This window comes from Neolamprologus multifasciatus, chromosome 19, assembly GCF_963576455.1.
Source record: "Neolamprologus multifasciatus chromosome 19, fNeoMul1.2, whole genome shotgun sequence".
NCBI classification, from domain to species: Eukaryota; Metazoa; Chordata; class Actinopteri; order Cichliformes; family Cichlidae; genus Neolamprologus; species Neolamprologus multifasciatus.
Window position 1 is genome coordinate 16387408 of NC_140457.1, and position 9190 is coordinate 16396597.

The 9190-nt window shown below is 39.2% G+C and overlaps 1 long non-coding RNA gene across 1 annotated transcript in view; it reads left to right on the plus strand.

The window, feature by feature from the left end:
• Positions 1 to 9190, plus strand: part of LOC146496296 (uncharacterized) — a 32548-nt gene that overhangs the window by 16061 nt on the left and 7297 nt on the right. The window lies entirely within an intron of this gene.

The window sequence follows — 9190 nt, forward strand, 5'->3', positions numbered from 1 at the left end:
CAGTTCGGCTACATGGAGCGCTAACTTCTAGAGGGCTTAAACGTGAAACATTGGCTTCTCATTAAACCAAATCATTTTTGAGTCGATTTCCACTCAACTTGTCACTTTTCATCACATAAGGAGAGACTCACCAGGAACATTTTTTCGATATTCACCATGTGCACCATAAACACAACAGTAAAACTGTCAATGTGGACTTTTCCTGTAATGTCCTAATTTAGCAAGATGCTAACATGTATATTGCTAACGTGTGTAGGCACAGAGCCTACTGCATATGCCATCTTTGGTTTGCAATCTTTGGTTGCCACCTGCTCTATTTGGCCCAAATTGTCTGTCGAAAACAAAAATCAAGCTTAAAGTTTTCTGTGGTGGCAGAGTGGAGAAGATCCAGCATTACAAGTATGAGGGGACATAACAGGACTTCTAAAAATAACAGACAATGCAGTCACACTGTATATGGGATGGTAGGAGATCAGCAAAATTTAAATCTGACCAGGTTTTTTCATTGTAAGAGGCGCACCCCAGAATTGTTTGATCACGCTTTATGTGAAGATTAATGAAAGTCAAGGGTTGTGGTTGTATCATATGCAGAAGTGCACCATAGACAAAAATTAGACATCCTATTCATAATCACCTGGGGCATGCCATATGGGCTGACAAGTCAGCCAGGCCTGCTTAACGAAATTAATGAAAGCATCCACCTTGATGACAAATCTAAATAATGTATCAAATGCACATCAACCTCTAGGATTGAAGAAAGAAATGCCTTTTTCTAACTAAACATAATCATGTAGTCTTGTCAACATCCCAAAAAGCAAAACAAAAAAAACCCAAAAGATGTTAACATAATAGAACTCCAGGTTTCAAAGCAGGATGATGTCACAGGGGTATTGCAAGGGCCTACAGTGTGTAACTAAAATGGAACAAAAAGATGTGTGTGTCTACAGGGCTGTTATTATATTTTACAATTAATTTGCTGTCATGTAACTTGTTAAAGGCCCCACCACTACATCTGCCAGTTGTCTGTGTATGAAAACTGCATTCTGTTCACAAAACGCGCTCTGGATCATTTCAGAAGTGAGAAAAAGGGAAAAAAGAATCACTTCCAGCACCTGTTGCACAGGCTCCACTTTGTTTCAGCCCCGGCTAAAAGAGGTGAGATCAGGAAATTTATGGGATGACTTCATGATGCTGAGCTTCTCTGTTTAGATTGTGTGTAAAAGGGAGAAATACAGTTATAAACAAAATGACAGACCATCAGACAACTTGAGTAAGCCACTGATGCACACTTGCATTTTCATATCACTTTTTCAGTGATCAGGGGCCAGCAGTAAACATCAAAAGTTACCATCATCCAAACCTCAAAGAAACAAAACTCAGTGTGGTCCATCTCTCCACCAATTCATTGCAGTCTAGCACAGCAACATCAGCGGCACACATCAAAATAGAAAACTCATAGTTAACCTACCAAGTTATGCTAAGAGCTAACATTCTAGCATAAATGTTCCTGTCCATGTGCTTACTGAAGCCTGGGTTCAAAGCAAGGGCTTAATGTAATTCTCTCGCACAACAGGATTTGTATTAGTTCGAAAAGGGTCAGTGGGGTTAAGAGCTGCTAAGTAGTAGTGTTTAAATCCTTCCTAAGCTCAGCCACCACAATGCAGGGCCCCCCACACTCTTCTGGACTTGTTTCACCTCAGGGTGTGGTTTAGACAAATGGAGAGGCAAAGGGGACAGCTATGGAAAAACAGATATGCAAGTCAGTTATTTCCTCCCGGATTTGTAGACAGATATTTCTCACATGTCCCAAAACCAGTAAGTGTGGTTGGTTTGGTTTTGGTGCACTGGTTTTGACTTAATTGTTTAGTCAAGCTTGTTTAATAGAGCTTCAGTTTGGAAGGGTCATCTCGGGTTATACGCACACTCTTGGGGCTTAAGTGCTGTATAGTATCATTGGCTCATGTGACTTATCTATGCAGTGATTGTCACTAATAACTGGTAGGACTCTCATCACCACCCTTCTGGATCTTCTTTTCCCTTAAAACGGTTGAGATTTGCATGGTCTTTATTATCATAATAAGAAGTATGCACGCATTCAAATGAACAACCCTCATGCAAGTATCAACACTGAATCATCAGATGTTTGTCCTTAAAAAGTGACACCCTGTGCCACATTGCAAAGCTCACGTTTGCCGTAATTAAGGACAGATTAACGTGAGATGCAGATTTTATTCCACTGCGACACTAGGCATTACAGGCCAAATCACCAGGGTCAGGAGGATTGGGACCTGGTTACAGATCAGGTCAGTGGACTAGGCATCCAGGGAATCCCTTAACAACATGACATAGTTCCCCATTATTACCTTCACAACAGCAGGAAATGAAATAGAAACATTCAGTGGTATGGTTGATAAATAACTTTTAACTTGAACGTTACATTAATGTTGAAATCATCTGGGATTGGGCAAGGATGGGATTATCAACCAGTTGTGCTTTTTGATCAAACAACTTTGTCCAGAGAGAATTACCACAAAAGGATTGCTGTGAAGTTATGTGATGATATGTTAACCACAATATTGTGACGCTTGTGAGGCTAAGGACTCATAAACTTATGGCAGTTAGACAGGTATGCGTGGAATGAGTCAAATCTGAAATGTCCTCTCATCTGGCGCCATCCTAAGGTCACACTTTACAATGTGTTACCCCACTAATGGAAGGTTCAGTGTGTCATCAATTTCCTAATAATGACAGGGTACATCTCCAGTTCTGCGTGTTACTGTCAGGCGGGGTAATGAAGGCATGAGAATTACAGGTTGCGAAGCTACCATGTAAAGATGTCGACCTTTACTTGTCAGTGACATTCATACAACCAGCTGTATGAATGTCACTGACAGCTAGAAACACGTTTGAGGGGTCCATCTGCAGACAGAACACCTGTTTGTTCAAAAGAAGTTTTCAGAATCTGGTCTAAACTGCATCCACTGTGGTGGTGATTGTTCATCCGGTGCAGATTTACCTCGGATGAACCGGCATTTGGCTGCAGATAGACGTGGGCGAGAGGGAGAGAGAGAAAGAGAGACAGAGTGTAGGAGAGAGACTGAGAGGAAAAAAAGAGTGAGTGTCAGAGAGGAAGAGAGCGAGAACAGTGTGAGCAATCTGAGGAGACTAAGCAGGAGGTTGATTTATAATTAGAGTGAATGTCGGCTCGATACCCCTGCTGTTTGGGTGATGGCGCGGCTGCGTAGAGAGGCAGCTTGGCTCCTGTGAACTTGATTTAAATTCTGAAGCACCAAACATCACCCAGCATTTATGGATAGTCTTGCATGTCTAAGGCTTTGACTTTTGGGTGTCCTGTCTTGGTTATGACAGTCATGGGATCAATAAAAACAGACACTAAGATATAACCTCAGATTGGTGTTACAAAAACTCAAATAAGCCAGAGTTTTAGAAATCATAAGGATACAGCAAAAGGACACCATATGGTTGAGTATAATGAAAATAAGAGGAAAATGTATTTAAGTGATCGTTGAAAAGATGTGCAAGTTACTCAAAATACTTAAAAGTGGGACAGTTAAAACAAAGTTTGTGAGGCAACTCTTATCTATGACTAGTGTCAAAATGTAAAACCTTAATTTGTTTTTAAAGTCAGAACAAAATGTCTCGAAAATAGTCATTAGAATCACTCACACAGTCTTCTTGTCTAATGTTGAATCAACAGATCTTTAAGTAAATTCTGAATTCAATCATATTGATGACGACTTATCAGTAGAGTTAACCAGCAAGTGTTTAGCATTAAGTTAAGTGGAGCCATTGAACCCCCACACATGAAGATGAGCACGGAAATACATGATCTGGCCACAAAATTCAAGCTCACTGTGAACTTCTGACTCGGTGTGCCACCTCTGTTTAATAATGAGAGACGCTACAATGGAAAAGCCACTGGACATAAAGATTCAGCTAACAAGGATGTTGTTTTGCACAGTTGTCCTTTCTCACATGTAGCACACAGCAGGAAATAGTCTGTTTTAGACATGTTCACACTACTGGGAATACTTTGTGTGGGTTAGGTGTGGGAGCTGCCTGGAGCATGCAGGAGGCAGCAAACAGGAAGCCTGCTAGTTAATGGTCAGTGCACAGAAAATCAGATGATCTGTTCTTACACGGCACAATCCTCCATCACAGAGACTTTATACTAGTGAGTAGCAGGTTAAGTTACTGGCTAATGTCTGGTCTGACTATGTTGGTGTGTGGCATGTGTGACAAGAAACCTACAATTTCTTCACATTTTCTTATTCTAAGCTGCTGCATATATGTATCTTCAAGACTGCTAAGATAATGAACAAATGCTGATGTTGTTATCAGCTTCCTGCAGTTTATACATAAGGTATCAATATTTGCACCAGATGATGGCGTGGATATTAAATGAGCACACCAGGAGACACTTTATAAGTATGCAGGTATTGGCTTGCACCGTCATCTTCAACATCTGTCTAAGAAGAGAAAGCCGAATTTTATTGGGACTTTACTGGCAGTTGTGCTCATTAATTTGACATAAACATACAAAACACCAATGACTACACATTATGTTTTAGCAGGTGTTCTGTCATGTGTTCTCAGAGTCTGTATACCACCCAAGAGGCTTGTTTGTCTGTTAAATGTTGCTTTTTTTTCTTTTCTAAAGAACTTCCAGTGATAGTTAAGTGGTCATAATAGGTTTCTGTACGTTGATGTTTGTGTTGCTGCAAGATTTCAACTTTTAAAACACTGGAAATATACGTTCTCTGTCATTATGGATATGGGAGATTATTGCCAACTTTCTAGCAATTACTGATCTGTGCTGTTTTCCCTTTAAACCCCCGCCTCTTCAAAGAGGAATATAGACATCTAATAACTATACACAAGACTAAAGATAGTTAAAGATGAATAAAGTTTTCATCCTTCCCATCACCAGGTGCCTTGAATCTGACTCAAATCTCCAGGATATTTGGCTCATAAAAGAAAATAGTACCCTTTCTCACCTAATAAAAGACATAAATGAACACACATCCTCAGGTTATGGAAGGGCATCTAAATAACTGAATGACTCCGACGTTCACTTCAGCTTCCCCAGCCAAACCTAAATTATCCGTATGTCACGTCATGTAGGATGTGGATGTATATAATTCTACAAACATGGTCATTACTGAAATGTCAGTATGAACTGCTTACCTTTTCATCAACGTGATAATTATAGCTCAGCCCATTAACCTCCCGTAATCAAGACATATACATGAAGCAGTATGCATTTACATTGTATGTCTTCAGATGTTCTCCACAGATGCCTCGTAAAATTTGCGAGCTTTCATATGATTACAGATTGAAGCAGGCTTGATCAGTAGCTTTAAAATATGTTGTCCATTACCATTCTGTTTCATCTCTGACTGGAAAGTGATAGAGGAGATGTGCGAGACATGGGATGAGAACAGAACATGTGCAGTAAGTCCAACATGTCAACCATATGGACGAATCAGCGGGAGACAAAAATGCAGAAGAAGAAGAAAATGTCAGAAAGGCAGCTTACGCACAGGAGGAGTGTGTTATAGACAGACACTGTTTTTTTCCTCCATCACTGCTGCATTCAGCTTTTATATTTGAAAGAAAAAAATCTGTTGTGATGCAACATTATTGTAATTATTTAACTCAGAATTTGTTGAATGGGAATGAAACCCGAGTCGCTGACAATATAGAAGGCATTTGAAGGTAACACGAGGCTACAGTAGAGCTAAATTTCCCAGGGATTCAGCAACCTGTGATTTTAGAATGACTGTAACTTTATAATGGAAATAATTTGATTTTAACAGTGTTTCCAGTTCTCTCATATCAGCAGGCCACACCTGTGGTTCTTTGCTTGTCAGTCTGAAGGAGTATGGCGGGGCGAGCTGCCATTTATTTGAGTTGTTTTTCACCTGTTTGTGTTAGATAGAGAGCTAAGCTGTCGTATTTTCATTTGTTTCTTTGGGTTATGTTGTTAGGCTATAGTTGTCTTAACAAGTTGTTCTGTGGCTGCTTGAGACTTCGGGACTTTCATGTTCTGTCTCCTTAAATGAGTCAACAGAACAGTCATTAGGAAATTGTATGTAATGTAAATAGATAAGATCAATACTTTGGCTTTAACATGCCTGTACAGGATTCTGGATTACTGAATCTGTTGCTGAAGTTGTAAAAAAGTGACAATATTTGTTAGGCTGTCCACTATGAGACTTTTTTTGATTAAAAAACAAACAAACAAAAGATACAAAAAATGCATTTCTTTTCCCAGGGGCCTGTTCTTTCAGCTTATGTTATGCTACATGATCCCAGGATCATACAAGGACATAATACATTGTCACTATTACAACAGATTATACAGTAAAGCCACTGTTGGACGTAATCACTTTGTTAAACACACTATAATAGCAAATCTCAGTTTTCCGTCAGAACTCACTTATTTGGATGGAGTTAACTTAAAGGAATGGTCATTGTTAACTACTATGCTCACGTTCTGGTATTTGGATAATATACAAGTGCCACTAAAGATCTCACAGTGTGTCACAAAAGCTTTGCACTCTATTACAACACCAGCAGCTGCTGGTTAAGCCAAGGTTTGCATCAAATTCTGACCCTATCATCTGAGTGCCACAGCATAAATTAGACCAAGTAAAATTTGTAATGTTACATTTTTGTTTTCTTCTGTTGCTCAACCCCACCTGCTTTTGGACATCCTCTGCATTTAGAGATGTTATCTTAAAAATGGCAATAGTTTATTTATAAAGAATATATAGAATTATAGAATCAAATCTGCCGTGTTCAAAGTCTTTGAACATAAACTTAGCTAACTTTTAACTATGTTCAGCTGAACAAGTTTAAGGACAAACACTAATGTAACTGTTGAGCCATTTAAAATACACAGGTGTGGATCTACCGGCCTCGACAGTAGATTCTCCAGGGCAACAAATCAGATATATAGCTCATAAATAAAAACGGGAGACGTGTAAGCTAAATAAAATCTAGTTAGCGTTGGCCAAACTATGCTTAATCTACACCACTGTGAATGTACTATGAGTGTTGTGGCTCCCCCAAAAATGTTGTAAACAACAAGCCATCAACTCAATACGGCTTTGAGATGTGTTTATCAGAGAAAATTGTTTGTCAGTGCACAACAATATACAAGTTTTAAATGCGGATTCTTTTAACTGGTGACTGTTTGTTTGCGTAACTGTTAACTGAAATGTTTTCTTTTTATGTGCTTTTGTCATGGTCCTGGGTCGTTGACCCAGCTTTTTGTGTTTCCTTTTGGCTTCATCTTGGGTTTGGTGTTTATTCTGATTTTGTATTAGTTCTTTGGGTTTGGTTGTCGTGTTTATCATCCCTACCTGTGTCTTCCCTCTGTGCTCTGTTTGTGTCCCTGAGTTTGTGTTGTAAAACTGCGTGTTTCCTGTTTTACTTTGTAGGTCTGCTTCTCGTTATGTCCATTAGTTTCAGCTGTGTCCACCCCTGCATGTCATCTCCTCATTATTGTGTATTTATAGTGTGTGTTTGCCTCTGCTCGTCGTTTCTCTGTGTAACTCCGCGTAAGTCAGTGTGTTCTACGTCTCTCTGCATCCTCTGTTCTCTGTCCCATGTTCAGGTCTGTTCTTTAGTTTCCTCCAGTTTAGGTCTCGGTTAGCTCCCCACCCTTCTTTGCCTGTTTTTGTCACGGCCACTTCTGTAAATAAACGTCACTCTCATCACCAGTCAACTGCCTGCATTTTGGGTCCTTTTCCTCCTAAACCACACGGCTTGCCCCGGCAGCCATGACAGCTTTGCTATAAAATAAGTACAACGCGCTTATTCAGTTAGATCTGAAAACAAAGCAATTATAGAAATTGGCTTCTGATGAGAGAGATAGCCTTTATTTGTCAGTTGCAGGTCTTTTGCCCACAACCGAGATGACAGACCTTGCCGACCGTACATACAATACACAAACATCACATTGGGGAGACAGGTCAGGCTAGGTAGCGAGGAAAAAAACACCGAAATGTGAATTCTGAAGAATTTTCTGTTCATTTCTCAAGAAAATCCAATGATTTCAGCTGTGGTGATATATCACAATTAAACACTAATCACAGTTTTTTTTTTTTAAATTTCTTTTAATGTTCGGTTTTTATATAAGAAAAAGTATTAAACAAGGGCAAGATTGTATGTATAAGTTAAGAAGGATCCAGTCTATGTTTTGTCAAGAACACATAATAAACACAGTATTATACTTTTGTAATATTGTTTGCAATGCTAAAATAATAGCAGAAAATTTTAACTGTTAACACTTACAACTAGTTTTCTTAATCTTTATTATCTGGATAATCTTGTGTTTTTACACAACTTATAATAAAACCTTTCCACCTTTTAACAGCTGCAGAAAAAAAGGATGTAAGAAGATGTCAGTCATATAAATTCAGTGCACATGTCAGCAGCAATTTGGCAGCTGCCAAATTCTGCAACTAGCACTGAAATGTGGGTCTTAGAAATGTATGAAGAGGTCTGCTTTGGTGTTATACTCTTTAACTGCTTTTAGATGAACAGTAAAGTGGTTTATTGCTGGGAAGTAACTATGACAGCTTTAACAGCCGCACTCTTCAGTAGCCCATATGGCATTTCTGGTGTAAAATAGTAGATAATGTTGACACAGTGTGGAGAAAATGTTGAATCCTTTGTGGCAAATGCTGTCTCTTTAGATACTCTGATATATTATTTGGTAGAAGCTTGTATATGAGCCATTCTCCAACCCAAAATCATTACATGTACACTAAAACACACAGTGTTGTCCTGACTCGCTATCAGCATTAAATTAAATTACCTTAATTCTGTGATTTTCGTGCAGGTAAATATCCTGAAACCTGTCTAGATTTCTAGACTTCCTGCAGGGGATACCCAGGCATGTTTATCTCTTGTTTTCATACCTTTACATAAGTATTTGAAGATAATGAAATGGAAAAGATCACTTAAAAAATGAAGAATAAGCTCATCTTATTTCCCAGAAAGTGTGTGAGAGATGGGGATAAGAGAGTCTCGGAAACACCTGATTAGATTACCCTTCCAGACTGTGTTGAGGCTTCGGGCTGTGGCTTCCATCTCACCATTCACCTCAGCTGCACTCTCCTCCCTCTCTCGTCTTTCTCTTCCTCCCTTCATCCAG